Source organism: Aythya marila (genome assembly GCF_965140915.1).
Source record: "Aythya marila genome assembly, chromosome: 3".
NCBI classification, from domain to species: domain Eukaryota; kingdom Metazoa; phylum Chordata; class Aves; order Anseriformes; family Anatidae; genus Aythya; species Aythya marila.
Window position 1 is genome coordinate 1,173,405 of NC_139044.1, and position 14,822 is coordinate 1,188,226.

The following is a 14,822-nucleotide window of genomic DNA, read 5'->3' on the forward strand; positions in this document are numbered from 1 at the left end:
GAAGCAGAAAGCTTTTTGTTGCCCCACGTTATGGCTGGAAGGGACTTTTGTTCCTTTTGGGTTCAGACCCTGCCTGGCACCAGCCCGTTCATCAGTGGAGCTGTGCTGATTTATGCAACGTGGTCAACTGGTTCCTGCATAGGAAACTCTTCAAAAACAGTTGGTTTCACCTTTTCTGTCTTAACATGGAGCTTTTCCCCAGCTCTGAGAAGTTGCCTTTCCTGAGATTCCCCAGTTCTAGCTGGAGAGACCAGCTGATCCCTCACTTGCCAAGGCACTAAGTAGTTTCTGACATCAGTGCTGTGGAAACCCCAAATCCTCTGTGTCGTCAGAAGCTGAGCTTCTGTGTTTGTGCAACAGGGAAGGAATATTTACTTATTTACATTTTCACTGTTACCTATAGCTTGAGCAAAGATGCTTTTTCCTGTTCATGCACGTACCGAGCCCTTTGATTCCTGTAACGCTGATTTCATCGCTGCGCCACTTGGACGCTGTTCCTGAATCGTTCCCTGCAGCTTAGCAACCTGAAAGCACCTGTATCATGTGGGGCTGTCTCAGGCGTGCAATCCTTTCCCCTCCCTCCTCACTCTTTTTTAATTCATAATTTATTATTCTTTAAGATTTAGCGCTGACAGCTCCTTTGGGCTTCTCTGAAAATGGCTTTGCCTTTAGCTGCTTCTTGGACTTGCTGTATGTGAGGGGGTTCAGGTGGAAGAACGATGAGTAGTTTTGTGTGGGGGATGAGATGGTCACCTCCAGAAGGTGGAATTGCCTTTAGGTGACCCTGGTCTCTCCCAGGGTCCAAAGGAGGTTGCTGGGCTGGTCATCTAATTCCCATGCAGCTAAATTAAGGAGAAAGAACCCCACTGCAGGCAGCAGGGAGCTGCAGGCACTATGTGGTCATGGCTTGGCCTAAGCAATTATTTAACTGTGAGCATGCAACACCCGGTTTCATGCCCTCACTGTGCCCTCGCTGGCAGTGCCAGGAGCAAAGTGGGGAGAGGTTTAGGCCAGCAGGCTCCAACCTGCAGGGCTGAACTTACAGAATTATCTATTTCTTCTTCAGAGCTGTGGTGGAGCTCCCCGGGGCTGTACCGGGCTGGCTCGACCAGCATCGGTGTGGCTGAGTGGAGAAGAGGCAAACTGCCCAGTGAGGGCAAGAAAGAAATCCTGCTTGGCAAAGAACTTCAGCCACAAAGCCGTGGGCTTTGAAAGTTGTCCTGACATTTCTTCTAGCCAAACTGGCTTTTCTCAAAAATATTTCTGAGATCCTGAATTGCTTCTAGTAGCACCCAATGCAGCTGCACGGTACTGCTCGTGGTGTTTTACGGTGTGGAGACATTTCCTCGTGGAAACTCTTTGGTCTTCTCAGGTTAACAGCAACGGGAGATGCTCTTTGATGATCATCCCACTCAGCTCTTGCAGAGACCAGGCACTGACACCAGAACTGTGCCAGGGTTGTCCTGCAAGTGCTGGTGTCATCACCTCACAGCTGGGACTGGAGCCTCCCTCTGGGACCATGCCACACCAGCAATTCCAGGTGAGTTTACTGTGCCAGAAGTCACAGCTGCTTCTTGAGAGACCCCTCATTCTCCCTTTTTGCTTCCATTTTGATTTTCAGCATCCCATCCCGCGCAATTCCCCTGCACTGGCAAAGGGCAGTATCCAACTGCAAGGATTTAGTAGCTCAGACACCTTCCACCATTAAAAATGCTTCGTTTACTGGGACAGGGCTATGTGCCTTGGGGAGAGCAGTGCCAAGCAGCTAGACATGTTGTTTTACAAAAAGCAGTGCTAAAACACGAAGCAGTTTAGGTTTTTAGTGCTCAGCTGTAATCTCCGCTTGATGCTATTTGTCCTTTGGAGCTGGATAGAAATCGACTCTCTCCCTGGTCTGCAGCCATTCTTTTGTGTTGGCAGCAGCTCTAATTATGCACCAATTAACCTTAATTAAACCAATTCCTGTGTAACTGCACATGCAGACAATGCACCGAACAAACGGCCTGACAAATATTGTCACTTCAGAGGCATAAAAACACATCAAATCCTTAATTGGAAAGTCAGACTCTAAATTGCTGTGGATTTGTAGCTCTTTGTTCTTAAAACGATAGAGCAGGAGCAGTGGCCAAACACCCCGAATGCTCCCAAAACCTTGTTTGGAGTTAATTATCTCAGGCTGCCGAGGCCAAAATAGATTATCCCTATAGGAAAAGAGGGTAATGGAGCATCCTTAATTGTAGCAGCTGGCAGGCTGCTCCAGAGGGCATCAGGACCACGACCCCAGGTAGAGAGCCACCAAACTCCCCTTCCGAGCCTGGGTGACCCAGGGCTCCCCACTGGCAATCCCCACTGGCCCCTGCCTTGCTGCTTGTCCCAAATGGGCTCCTGGAGGCCAGGCCTGTCCCTTGTGCCATGCCGCGGAGAAACGGGATGCATTTTGCACCCTGTAAGCAATAGTGCAGCCAATAGATGGTGCTCGTACATGTGGTTACTCCGGGTTTCTTCCTAAAATACCGCACAGGCTTTGTTAATTTTGTGATGCAATATATCTTAGAGGCAGCTGCTACAAACAGCACAGGATTTACCTTAATTTCCCTGCACAGAACCAGCCCCCGGGACTGCAGGGATCACTTGCTAACGTGTGGCCAGGGTCATGGCCAAAGGGGTTAAATGTCGGATGTTGGCTGCCCTTTCCCAAAGCTTGATGCAAGAGAAATAAGATAGACTGAGGTGATGTCCAGGCTTTGTATCATTTATTTGTCCTCCAATGGTAAGAAAAAAAAAAAAAAAAAAAAAGAAAAACAGATTGCAAGACCCTGAGATTGGTTTGCAGCAGAGCAGCAAGGAAAAAAAAAATGGTATCTAGCGCTGAATTCAGAATTTTGTCTTCCCTGCTGTTCATAAAATGTGTTTAGCTGAAAAAAAAAGAAAAAAAAAAAAGCCCTTCAAATCCTTTAATATGTATTGACTTTGTGGTGGTTCAGTTTTATGCTACTAAATGTTTTTCTTTCTGTAGTTAATCAAACAGGCTCCAGGCATAGCGCTTTGTGGTAAAATATTCTGCCTTGTGAATGCTGCAATTAAAAGCAAAGCTAATTAAGCATGTAAATCATGCCCACATAAATTATTTACCAACACATTCACTTGGACGCACACGCCGGCTGCAGTGGGACACAGACCCCTGATGGGGAGCCCAAGGCGATGGAGGGGTGGATGGATGGATGCTACAGCACCAGGTTGGGGCTGGGGACGCAGATGAGCAAGCCACTAGGCAGCTCCATTTATGAAGGGATGAGACCTCATCCACAACTTGCTGAAATAGGTGGATATCATTCTCCGGGCTGTAACAGAATTGGGGATTGGGTCCCATAAAATTTTCTTTTTTTTTTTTTGCTGGCCAGGCTCAGCACTGCAGCTGCCCTGCAGAAGTTGGTGGGACTCGAGAGCGGTCACTGAAGTTTGGTGGAAATGTTGAGTGGAGATTTTTGTGGCAGGTGTGAAAGTAATCTGCCTTGCAGCTGACCTGGTGCAGCCTAGAGAAAACAACTGGGAGGTGTCATCTCTGGGAGCAGAGAGAGCAGCAAACAGGCTGTGTGAAGGACAGAGAAAAAAGGAAGAAAAACCTCCTGCAAATGAGGTGCCAACAGAAAATGTGCCTTGGCAGCTGGGAAGGTGTAATGAAAGCCTCAGCAAAATATAGATACAGGTAAAAATTGCTCTCAGTCTTGGGGCAGTGCTATTCCCAGGTCTGCATGCAGAGCCAAGATTTCCACTCCATGGGCATTGCTTTGGTCACACAGAATAGTCCTCAGCCTGGGCTGGGTGTGAGGCATGCCCACAGTCTGCAGCATGGGCTGCTCTGCTGGAGGCTCCCCATGTTCATGGGCACCCTGCAGACATGGTAAAGTCTGAAAAAGCTCCCAAGGCCAGCCAAATCTCTCTTTGTTAAAGAGAAAAAAATGAAAAAATAGGCACTGGTACTGCACTCTGAGGCCACAGGGCTGGGGGCAGATGCTGAGCATGCAGCGAACTTCCAGCAGGTCTGGGCAAATTCACTTACATTAAAACCAAATAGCCCCAGCAGCTACGACACAAATTTTTGCCTGCTCAAGCTCAGAAGGCACAAGGACGAGACTCTCCAGCAGCTTATTTCAACCAGAGACCTTGACAGGTGAGGATCCAGTTCTGCAGTGGTGAGATCCATGCGTCTGTGCAGGATCCAAATGGAGGCAAAGTAATTGCAAATCCAGCCGTCAGGCAGCTGCCCCATGGCTCTTCCCCTCCCACAGCACAGGCTCAGCACCCTCAGTACTGCGGGCGGCTATACCACTGTGGTCATTAAAGGAGTGGCAAACACACCAGCCCAAGTGCGTCACCCTTGCTCTGTTCCTCTTGATTCTCCCAAAAAACTCCTGCTGCCTTCTGCAGAAGCAAATGCCTGAGCAGAGAAGAGCTTGGGGAAGGTGCTGGCACTGGCTGTGGGATTTTTGGCAGTGTGTCCCAGGCCAGGGATCTGCAGTCCTCGACTACAAGACAGCAAACAAGCCCAAGGAGTGAATGCCTCCCCCAAAGTTACACGCTGTTCACAGGAGGATTTGTGGTCCCCTCGCTGGGCTGAGACCTGACAGTTTTGGCTGCATTCTTCTGTTCTGGAGCAGACTTTTTGGGTCACCTTGAGCAAGATACTTAATCTCCCCGTGTTTCCATTCCCCAAACGAGAGATAGAAATAGCAGCACTGCCTTCCTTCCAGCAGAGCAAGTGCATTAAAGATTGCAAGGTGATGGGAGCTCTGGAAGTGCCTCGATGGAGGAGATTCATTTGAATACATTTGTTGGGCATTACTCACTCAGCCCTGAGTTTTAATCTTCTCCTCCTTTCCATCATTGTAATCTAAATTTCCTTGAGCTCAGTCCCAGTTTAATCCCTGCCTCGTTTGAGTGATTTCTCCAATTTCTCCCGTAGCAAGTGGCGAGGCTTACATTAGCCTTCATCTCTCCTCTGAGTCTATCACAGGGGAGCTGCTAACACTCCCTTTGCAGGGAGAGCCAGCATTTTATTTGGGAGCTTGTGCAACTTCTCCAAATAATTTGCACTCTGTTTTTCCAGTCCGGTGACTCACGTTTCGCAGTCTTTTCCAGACCTGCTGAACCATCTCGTGTCAGGGGGTGGAGGTCTACTTTCCAGCGAAGCAGAGGCAGCCTGCCCTTCCCTCCCACAGGACTGTTCAGTGGGCACAGGCAGATGGCGAGCAGCAAACCGAGAGCCCCTGCATTGCAAGTGATGGCTGCTCTGCCTTTCACACCGCTGAGAATTCAGCAGGGTGCTGCCTCTTGGGTTTGGGAGGTTTGTTGCTTGCTGTCAGTCCTGGGGCTGAGACAGAGGTTCTGCTTCACAGCTGTCTTTGCAAAAAATGATTTTTTACATACCCTTCATGTCCTCGTTGCATGTGTAGAGGTTGTTCTCCTCCATGGGAAGTGCTGCGTTTGGGGATTTTTTTGGTTTGTTAACTTGCAGCTTCCTTGACTTGATTTTCCAGCGGGATTATTTGTTGCTCTATTAGCACACAAGTCCTGTCTCACACAGACAGGAATGTGCAGGAGGCATATAATTCCCCATTTATTAGCTTGGTTCACATGATGTTATCGAGAATTGATTGTAATGTTTAATGGCATTAGCGGCACCTTCCTATCCTAACAACAGTATTTACTGTCAGGAACACTATTTGTGCAGTGCTTGTGTTACACCACAAATAATTGTATTACTTACATCCAATTTGTATCATTACACCCAACACAACTGTGCCTGCTGCGTAGTATCGTGCTTCATTAACGCCTGAGGCAGAACCGCTTCGCATAAATACCCTGCCTGGCACGTTTTGTTTGAAATGGTAGTCTACTAATTATGAAAATGGAGATCAAAAATGACATGTCCCAACTAGGAAAAATACAAAAAGAAAAATTTCCCCTGTATTAGTAGATAAAGAGCATCAATTAAAATTCATTGCTGTGAAAATGATTGTTCTACAAATTTAAGGAGATGTTTTTGAGTTTGCTAAACCCTGGAAATGACAGACCTTGTTTTCCTGCATTTCTCTGCAAACTCCCTGTACTTCTGTGTGTCCTCATCATGACAAAATGCTTAAGTGAGTTTTAGAAAGGAGTGAAAAATCAGTCATTCATACACAGCCCTACGTGACAGCTACCTGTCCTACCAAGGGCAGCATGGGCATGGCCTTGGGGAGCCAAGATCTGCTCAGTTGCCACTATGACCCAGCCACCACATCCCCTGGGCAGGCTGAGAACAAGGCTGCAGAGAGGGGATGGCCTGTGGAAGAGTAACTTGGCCAATGGCCCCTCCAAGAGGGTCCAGGGCTCCCCAGGATTTCTGCTTCAGGAATAGGGCAAAGTCCTTGTAAATTCATCTGAACTACTGCGACACTCCAGAGGAACCTGACAAAATCTGCTTGAAACAACACAAGTGCGCCTTGACTCATGCAGCCAAATCTGGCTTGAAGAGGTCTCATTGTTCTGAAGGTCGTTAGTGACATGCCTAATGCAGTTTGATACCAAGAATATCTGGTAAATAGTGTTTAATCTCAGAGCACCTCAGCCTGCTAAAGAGTGGTGTATGTTCTGGAAGCCAGGGTACTGGTTGCAGATGTGATGGATGGCCAAGCTGGAAGAACCACAGCTGGGCTCCCAGTGGATTCAGAGTGATGCTGTGTCTCAAGGGGTTGTAGTCTCCCTAAGATGCTGTTCACAGGGAGACTGTCTGTGATTTTCTGCCTTTTCAGGAAAAGGACTTGCAAAAAATGTCATAATATCACTACTACGAATTTCAGTCAACTTCTTTTGGAGGCATTCAAGGGCACATTATGTCATCTGTGCTGTGCTGGGGGAAGAAATACATTTCAACGAAATTATCTGTAAACTAAGTAGCTGCTAGAAGTCAACAGTCACTCTAGCTCCCAGTAGCAAACTTTGTGTCAGCGAGCGAATGTGGGTATTGAAGTCTAACCTGTGCCGAGGGTTGAAGGCTAAGTCCACTTGTAAGGCAGCTGTATTTGGAAAGTTTGGGGCAATTCCGAGGGGAATGAGATGTATTTAATTAAATTGACTTAAATTAACTTTTGAACATCCCCAGGAAACGGGAGTGTTTTCAGCTTTTCGTGCAGCAGGAGGTGAACAGGGCAGAATGCAGATGGAAAATAACTGCATATGTAAAATTAAAGCATACATAAATGATCTTTTTTTGTAAGATGTACTAAGTACATTGAGACAAGATGTGACCCATCTCTAACTTGGGTTGGACATAGCTTAAAAATTGCAAAGATTTTAACATACTCCTCAAAGAACCCTCTAAATCTAATGGTAGTTGAAAGCCAGCTGAAGTAGCTATTTTATCTGGCAAGCTTCCATGCAAAATTTCCTGCTGATGCTGGCTCAGACAGATGGAGATTTGGGGGGAAGAACAAAGTGCCACGGGGCTTTATTGGATGAGCCTTGAAAGATTTCTGCAAGCTTCTATTGCAGGGTTTATGAACCTTAGGCTTGTTAACTTCAGTGCAGTTTTGTTCAGTGTTTTAACCCTGCTTTATTTCCTGTGGCCCAGATGATACATTTACACATCCTCAGAAAATTTAGTGGGATGCTCTTTAAACAATGTGTGACTGCACAAGCAAGGGCAAAAACTTGCTGTTTTTACCTCAATATATAAAAGTTTGAGAATATCACTGTATAAAGTACTTTTCTTTTGAAATGCCGTCTTTGGTTAGATCATGCAAATTTAGTGCTTGGCTGTTGCTTCTGTAAGATGAAAAGTATGAACAAATCATGAATATTTCATCATTTGTTTCTGCACTGGTCAGAAATGGTAATTTGAGCTCCAGACTGTAGAGATTTAGCAAGAAAAGAGTTGGACACTCAGAGGATAAAGACAGAAAAAAATGCTTCTGACAGGATTTTTCCTTGCCAGTGCTGGTATGTAGACAAGTTGCCTAAAGGATATGAAATTGGGATGATCTAGTGAGGACACGTTTGGGCTGTGCTATTGAAGCACTTCTTGATCTGCAACATATTTAACACTGTAGTATTTTCTTCATTTACCTCTTGGCTTATTGTGTTGTTTTGTTTGTTTTTCAGAGAACAACTGAAAGCACTGTGTCACCCCAGATCACAGGTGAAGCAGGGCTCCCCTTCTGCTCAGGTTTAGTGGGCACCAACACCTCCCTCCGGACCTGAGCACTGTCCTGGAAAGGCTGTGAAGGGGAGAATATCAGCAAAGGCGCTATAGCTATGGGTGCATCAGCCTCAGTTCTCTTGGGACTTCCTTTATCTTATTCTGAAGTGTTCATAACCAGCTATGTTCCTCTCCTTTATGTAACTGGCCATTCTGTGAGAGCCCCCAGGGGCTAGAATTTAAAAATAACATTATTCTTTGTAACCAGGACAAACTAATAATTTGATGCCAGCCTCAACCTTTCCTGAATATTAAAGCATCTGGTTTTGAGGATACATTATTTTGGGTGTGGGATATGCCATTGCATCCATGTTCTGGCCTATTGCTAGCATTTGCCAGATTTTTGTTGTTGTTGTTCTGTACAGAGGAGTTCAGGGTTGTTTTATTTATTTATTTATTTATTTTATTGATGGAAATCCTGGCCCATTGTTCACTCAACTTTGAAGCTTACAGAAATGTTTTAAGTTTTCAACAAGAGAAATGGTTACGTTTTTAATAAATAAAGATTTCTTCAAATTTCCAGCTGTCACCCCTGGCAATAGGAGGGGGAGAGATTCCACCATAAGCAGATGAAGCCTTTTTCAGTGGCTCGGATGCCGGCTCTCCATCTCTTCAGCATCCAGACTAGGCTGTCTGCAGTGGACTGGAAATTGTCTCATCAGACACGTGGTGCAGCCTCACCACCTGACATGTTATGACAAGCTTTTAACTTTTGAGAGGCGATGGATGGAAACGTGTCACTGCTTTGGGAGCAGCGCAGCACAGGCTGCCAAAAATAGTTCATGTTGCAGTGGTATCAGCCCCTCTGAGGCAGACACCCGTCCCAGCCATGGTGCTCCACGAGGGAAGAAGCCAGGATGCTTCAGGTGGCCTACACAGACCAGGCAAATTATTTGCTGCAAATCCCCATATTCATAGGCATTTCTCAGAGCCAAATGCCAGCAGTCAAGTTATTTGGGCTTTTCAGTGATTGTGTCATTTTGATTAAACTTTCCTCGGGTTCCCAATTTTCTGACCACCATCAGTCCCAATCAGGGCCTCAAAGTCTTCTATCAAAGCCAAGAAGCAAGTACAAAATTTAGAGCAAGTGGGGAAAAAGAAACATTGGTGACAGGTCGCCTGTGGTTTGAAAGAGCAAGAGCCGTCCTCCCTGGCAGGCTGCCCTTTTCTATCTGCAATCTGTCCTACAAAGTGGATGGGAGATAACTCGCTGGCAGATCCATGCACTGATAAAAGAGGTTTTAATTTACCGGTGTTAGCTTGGCACTGCTGAGCAATATTGGAATGACAACTCCCATCACACTCAATGCACTTCCAAAACATATTAATAAACTTTAAAAAGGAAATGGAGCTGAGGATTCATTGTCCTTTGGATGAAGAAAAAAAATATGCATGTAGATCTTCAAGTTTAACCCGTTTAATGGTTACAAGTATTTTGTTCAGATGTGTTACCTTCCATCAGAAAAAAATGCATAGCTTTCCTGAAGTTAGCCTCCTGTTTTCTGAGAGAAACAAAGGAAAATTATCCTCTCTGTAGACAGAAAAGTAGTGGCACAAAGAGGGCAAGAGACCTATTCTACAGAGCTGGAAAAAAGATCACTGATTATTAAGTCCTTTAATTTTGAGGGCAGATTACCTAATGATGCAATTTGTAAGGAAAATGCCCATATGCTGCTCAGGTGTTGGGCTAATCTGTTGATAATTTAGTTAAAGGACTTTCTACATACAGTAGGAATCAGCACAGTTAAGAAAAACTTTTTGGTCTACCCATATCCTTTGAAATTAAAAAAGCAAAACACAAAAAAAATACCCAACTTAATAGCTCTTTCCCTGAGCCCCAGCATCCAGGGCAGGGCAGGATGGCCTTTGTTCTCATCGGTATGGTAGTGTTTAATAGAAATGTTAGAAAAATAGACATTTTTTTAGTCTTGTTTCCTGAAAGAAAACAATTGTTTTTTGTTTGTTTTATTTTAGTTTGTCCTGCCTTCCTGCCTGTCAGATCCTCTTTAAAAGCTTCTGCATCTGCTGTGCCATGTTTCACACAGCACCGGCGTTGCAGCCAGGGAAACAGAAGTTTGTAGTTGGTCCACATGGAAGAAATGTCCCTAAAATATCCTAAGAGGGTCACTCTGTGACCGACAATTAGAAGAACAGGCTTAAAGATGTATTTGCTGCCATTAATGCCATCCCTGCAGTGGCCTACTCCCGTTTATAGTGGCTGGTGACCCAGCTTAAGGCTGCTGGCTTCTGGTGGAGAACCCTGGTTGCCTGCAGCTAAGTGCAGTTATCTACCTTTCCGAACTGGCCAATGTCAAGAACACACTGGTGTTAGAAATGAGTCAAATGGGGGAAAAGAGAAACAGAAGTACAGTCTTTTTGTGACTGAGAGCTCCCATTTCAGACTCACAAAAGCTTTTTTTTTTTTTGGTGGCCCAAACCTACCCCCAGACTTCTACTCCGAGGCCAGAGGGCTCTTCCTCTCTCCTTTGTGGGGCAGATGGACTGGAGAGAGGCAAGGAGCAATTTATTTTTGTTAACATTTTGTATTTAGTCACCACAGGAGGTGGTACAGAGTGGCTGTGGGAGGGTGGTGGCTCTGGTTTTGGCTGAAGCTGTCTGATGAGTGCTAAGGAAAAAAAAAAAAAAAAAAAAAAAAAAAAAAAAAAAAAAGACACTACAATTGGGGTTTCTGTGCCTGTGTGCTAATCCTATTACAGAGCCAGGGTTAAGCCTGGGTATCTGTCAGTATGAAGCTGTTCCCCAGGCCTTGGTAGCAGCAGCTTCCTGCTGTGTATAGAGCACTGTGTGATCCGGCCTCGGAGTGCAACGAGGCCTCACTGGCCTTGCCCATGGTTCTGCCTAGGCCAGCTCTGAGCCACAGGCGGTGACATGATGGCAAACGTGGCATCAGCTTGCCGAGGCCCTGTATTGGGTTTACATGGCAAGGTTTCGGTAGTGGGGTCTGCAGGGGTGGCCTCCGTGAGAAGGATCCAGAACCTGCCCCGTGTAAGATAAGGGCCAGTTTCAGACAGCTCCAAAGGGGCCCTCTGCTGCCCACAGCTGAGCCAATAACTGATGTTTGTGCCTCTGTGAGAGCAGATTTAAGAAAGCAGGGGAAAAAACTGATGTACAACAGCAGCTGGGAGGGAGGAGTGAGAAGCAGTCCTCCAGCCCCAGGATCAGTGCAGCAGGAGGACAGGAGGTGCTTCAGGCATGGCACAGAAGCTCCCTGCAGCCTGTGGAGAGGCCCCTGGTGGAGCAGGCTGTCCCCCTGCAGCCCATGGGTCCCACATGGAGCAGATCTCCACGCTGCAGCCCGTGGAGAGGAGCCCACGGAGGGGCAGGGGGTCTGGGGGGGAGCTGCCATCTGTGTGGGACCCGTGCTGGAGCAGTTTGCTCCTGGGGGATGGATGGACACCATGGTATGGAGCCGTGTGGGAGCAGAGAGAGGATGTGGAAACCCACTGAGTACACTTGTCTCCCGCCTGAAGTGTTACCTGGAAGCAGATGCATCAACAGCTGCTTTGGGAAGACTGCATTTGGTGTCCATCAGCTGCACTTTGTCTTATGGGAGTTCAAATACACTGGGTTTGCATTTATCCCGAGCAGAGCACAGTAAAGAGTGCAGCAGAACCCCCTCTGCAGACCAGATGGATCCAGGCAAAGCTGGTTCTGAGAGCAGACACCTAACAGTGTTTTATCTTCCACTGCAAGAATTGTATCTCAACACATTTCAGATATCTTCCTAAGTCCCAGTGGCCTGACTGGAAGTGGTATGTTATCATCAGACCGGTTATGGCCCTTCTGAAATGTGGCTCTTGAGAGCTTCTTCCAAGTCTTGTTCTGAGTACGTTCTTAATTAAAGCCGATCGGGGCTTTGGGGAAGGAGGGAGTGCAAACCATTTCCTAAAGCCCTTTCTCCTTGAATTTCATTTGGAGAAAATATACCTGAAGGATGATGCAGCAACTGGGATTGAGACTTCTCAGTGTTTGTTGGGTCAATTATACCTTCACCGTATGTTTCTGAGGGACAGTGGGAAACGCAGGAAGCCCAAGTGAGCCCAAAGTCGCCTTAAGGATGTAAAGTCACCGTGAAGTTGCTGACAGACTCTTCTTATTTTAGAAGTGCCTCAGAGCTGTTTTCTTCAATCATTTTGGTATGTGAGCTGGAAAAAAAAAAAAAAAAAGCCGCTCAGGCTAAACCAGAGGCATAAAGTGCCCATTTTGCCACTGTAATAAATACCAGTTTGAACACAAATGAAATCATCCCAATGCAGTGCTCCCATCAGACAGGCCCTGCAATGTTGTGCGATAGCCTTCCTGCTGCCGCCTACACAAGAAGCCATCAGGCAGGAGACAAGGACACGACAAGCAGGTTTCTGCAGTAGTAAAGCGGAGCAGGTTTGATGGTTGACGCAGGATGACGCAAACACGGGCTCTGAGGAGGAACGGTACGAGGCATCTGAGTCACCTTCCTCCCAGCACCATCAGCCTTGGTTTAAACATAAAAAAGTCATTTTGCAGATGCTGTTTTTCACTACTAAAACTTTCTCTGTGGAGATCCGGTCATATCTCTTGTGTAAATGATACCAGCTGGGTTCATGTTGTTGCTGGGCAAAGCACAGCCCTCACCTGCCTCTGGGTGGGGAATTTGGCTGGTCCAGGTGATGCTGATGATGAGTGTGGGGAGAGGGGATATAAATGCTTTCCCAAGAGCCTACCTATATGGTATGGGGCTGATGTGGTCTGTTTGTTCTGTATTGCTTAATTAAAAAAAAAAAAAAAGAAAAAAAAAAGAGAAAAACTTGTTGCTTCGCTTATCATTTCCATCTACTCTTTGCAATTTTGTGTGGTTTTTGAATACAGCCCTAGAGCTAAGAACTCTGGCCTTGCCTCTGGGAGGGTGCTAAAGCACGAGGTGGCCTGTTCTAGCTAAAGCTGTGGAAGAGCTTGAGCTCCCTGGCCCTCACCATGAAGCCTGCTGGCAGCGTGGATCTCAAGGGCATCACCCTCAGCCCTGGAGGTGAACTTCCAAAGAGATCCTCAGGCTCAGAGATGAGGAGGTGCTTGCCTGTTTCATTGTCACTTTATCATCTCATTTTTTCTCTACTTCTGTGCCACCTGGAGAGGTGTGATGTGGGAAAGGAAAGGTTGTGGAGTACAGTAATCTGCGAGGTAAGCACCTGCCTCTCTTCTCTTCATCCACTAGTACGTTGCCTTTACACCTACCACCATAAAATAATTGTGCAGTGCCAGCTCTAGCTTTCTTTCACCCCTCAGCACCTTCTTCTGTGTATCAGGAGCCCTGATAAACCAGCTCAGCTCTATGACTGCTTTGGGCCACTAATAGCATCTCAGGAGGGTGGTTGTGAAGAGAGAAAGATGCAGATATGGGCATGGAGCACTCCTGCATCTTTGCACTGATATACCTGGAAATGAAGGAGTTGATACAGGTTAACTGCCACGGGTGGAAATAAAGGCTAGCTCTGACTGACCACAGAAAGCAGTGGGGAAGCTGGAAGGCCCTCTCAAATATACATCAGGATAAAATCTCTGCTCAGCAAAGTATCTGTTGGTTTGTTTGAATGCGGAGAACTTGCGTGGGGAAGCTAAAGTAACATGGTTATGAGTCTTTTGGCTGAACTGAGTGACTAAAACTCAGAGCAGGTGCTGCAACAAGGTGAAGAAAACTCATGCTTATTTGCACCTGCTGTGGATTTGGCCCACTGCAGTAATGATAAAAAGACTGGAAATACATTTTGTTATGCTTCTCCTGCCCCCAACAGCTTCTGAATGCTTTAGCAGATGCATAGCAAACAGCTGCAAAGCAAAGCATGTTCTTACCTGCCAGAAGCAGCAGCAAATTTCTGAAGTTATTGTCTTGTGAATGCCAGATTACCCTGAAAAGGGGAGAATCTGCAGCAGGTGCAGAACACAGCGGATCAGATAACAAAGACTGGGAGGGTTGGAGGGTGATCAGGCAGGTACAGCAGTAGTAACTGGTAAAGCCAGCTCAAATTGTTCTCCAGCTCCTTCCTTAAGTCGTGGTTTTCCTTGTAATTTTGTGCCACTGGCGACAGTGCAATGGAATGGAGATGGCGGGAAGGCTGAATTTCTGAAGGGCCAACTTCATCTATTTTATCAAAAATAAAAAATAAAAAATAAAAAATAAAAAAAAAGAGAATTTTAACCAGGGATGACCTAATTGGAACAACTCCTTGAATGCACTGCTCTGCCTGCGGACTGCAGCTCGCATCGAGTGCTGTCTCCTGTGGTCACTGTTAGGTATGTGCTGTGCTGAGCAGATTGGGCTACAGCACTCTCTCTGCAAGAGGGAGGCTTTAACAAAGGATTTTCATCATGAAATGATTTTTTTTGTCTGATGAACATCGGGTGACAAGAGAAATGTAATCATCTCAGACATCTACTGTCTGTCTCCACTGCTGGCAGTGACTCGTACCTCTCGCATGTGATGCTTCCTCTGGGGAGGAGGGAAAATGCATGTAATGAAGCAGGGGTTTTGACTGATAATTCTTATTCAGTCTTGAAATGGTTGTTTCTGGAGCATCTCTTGTTGAAGCCT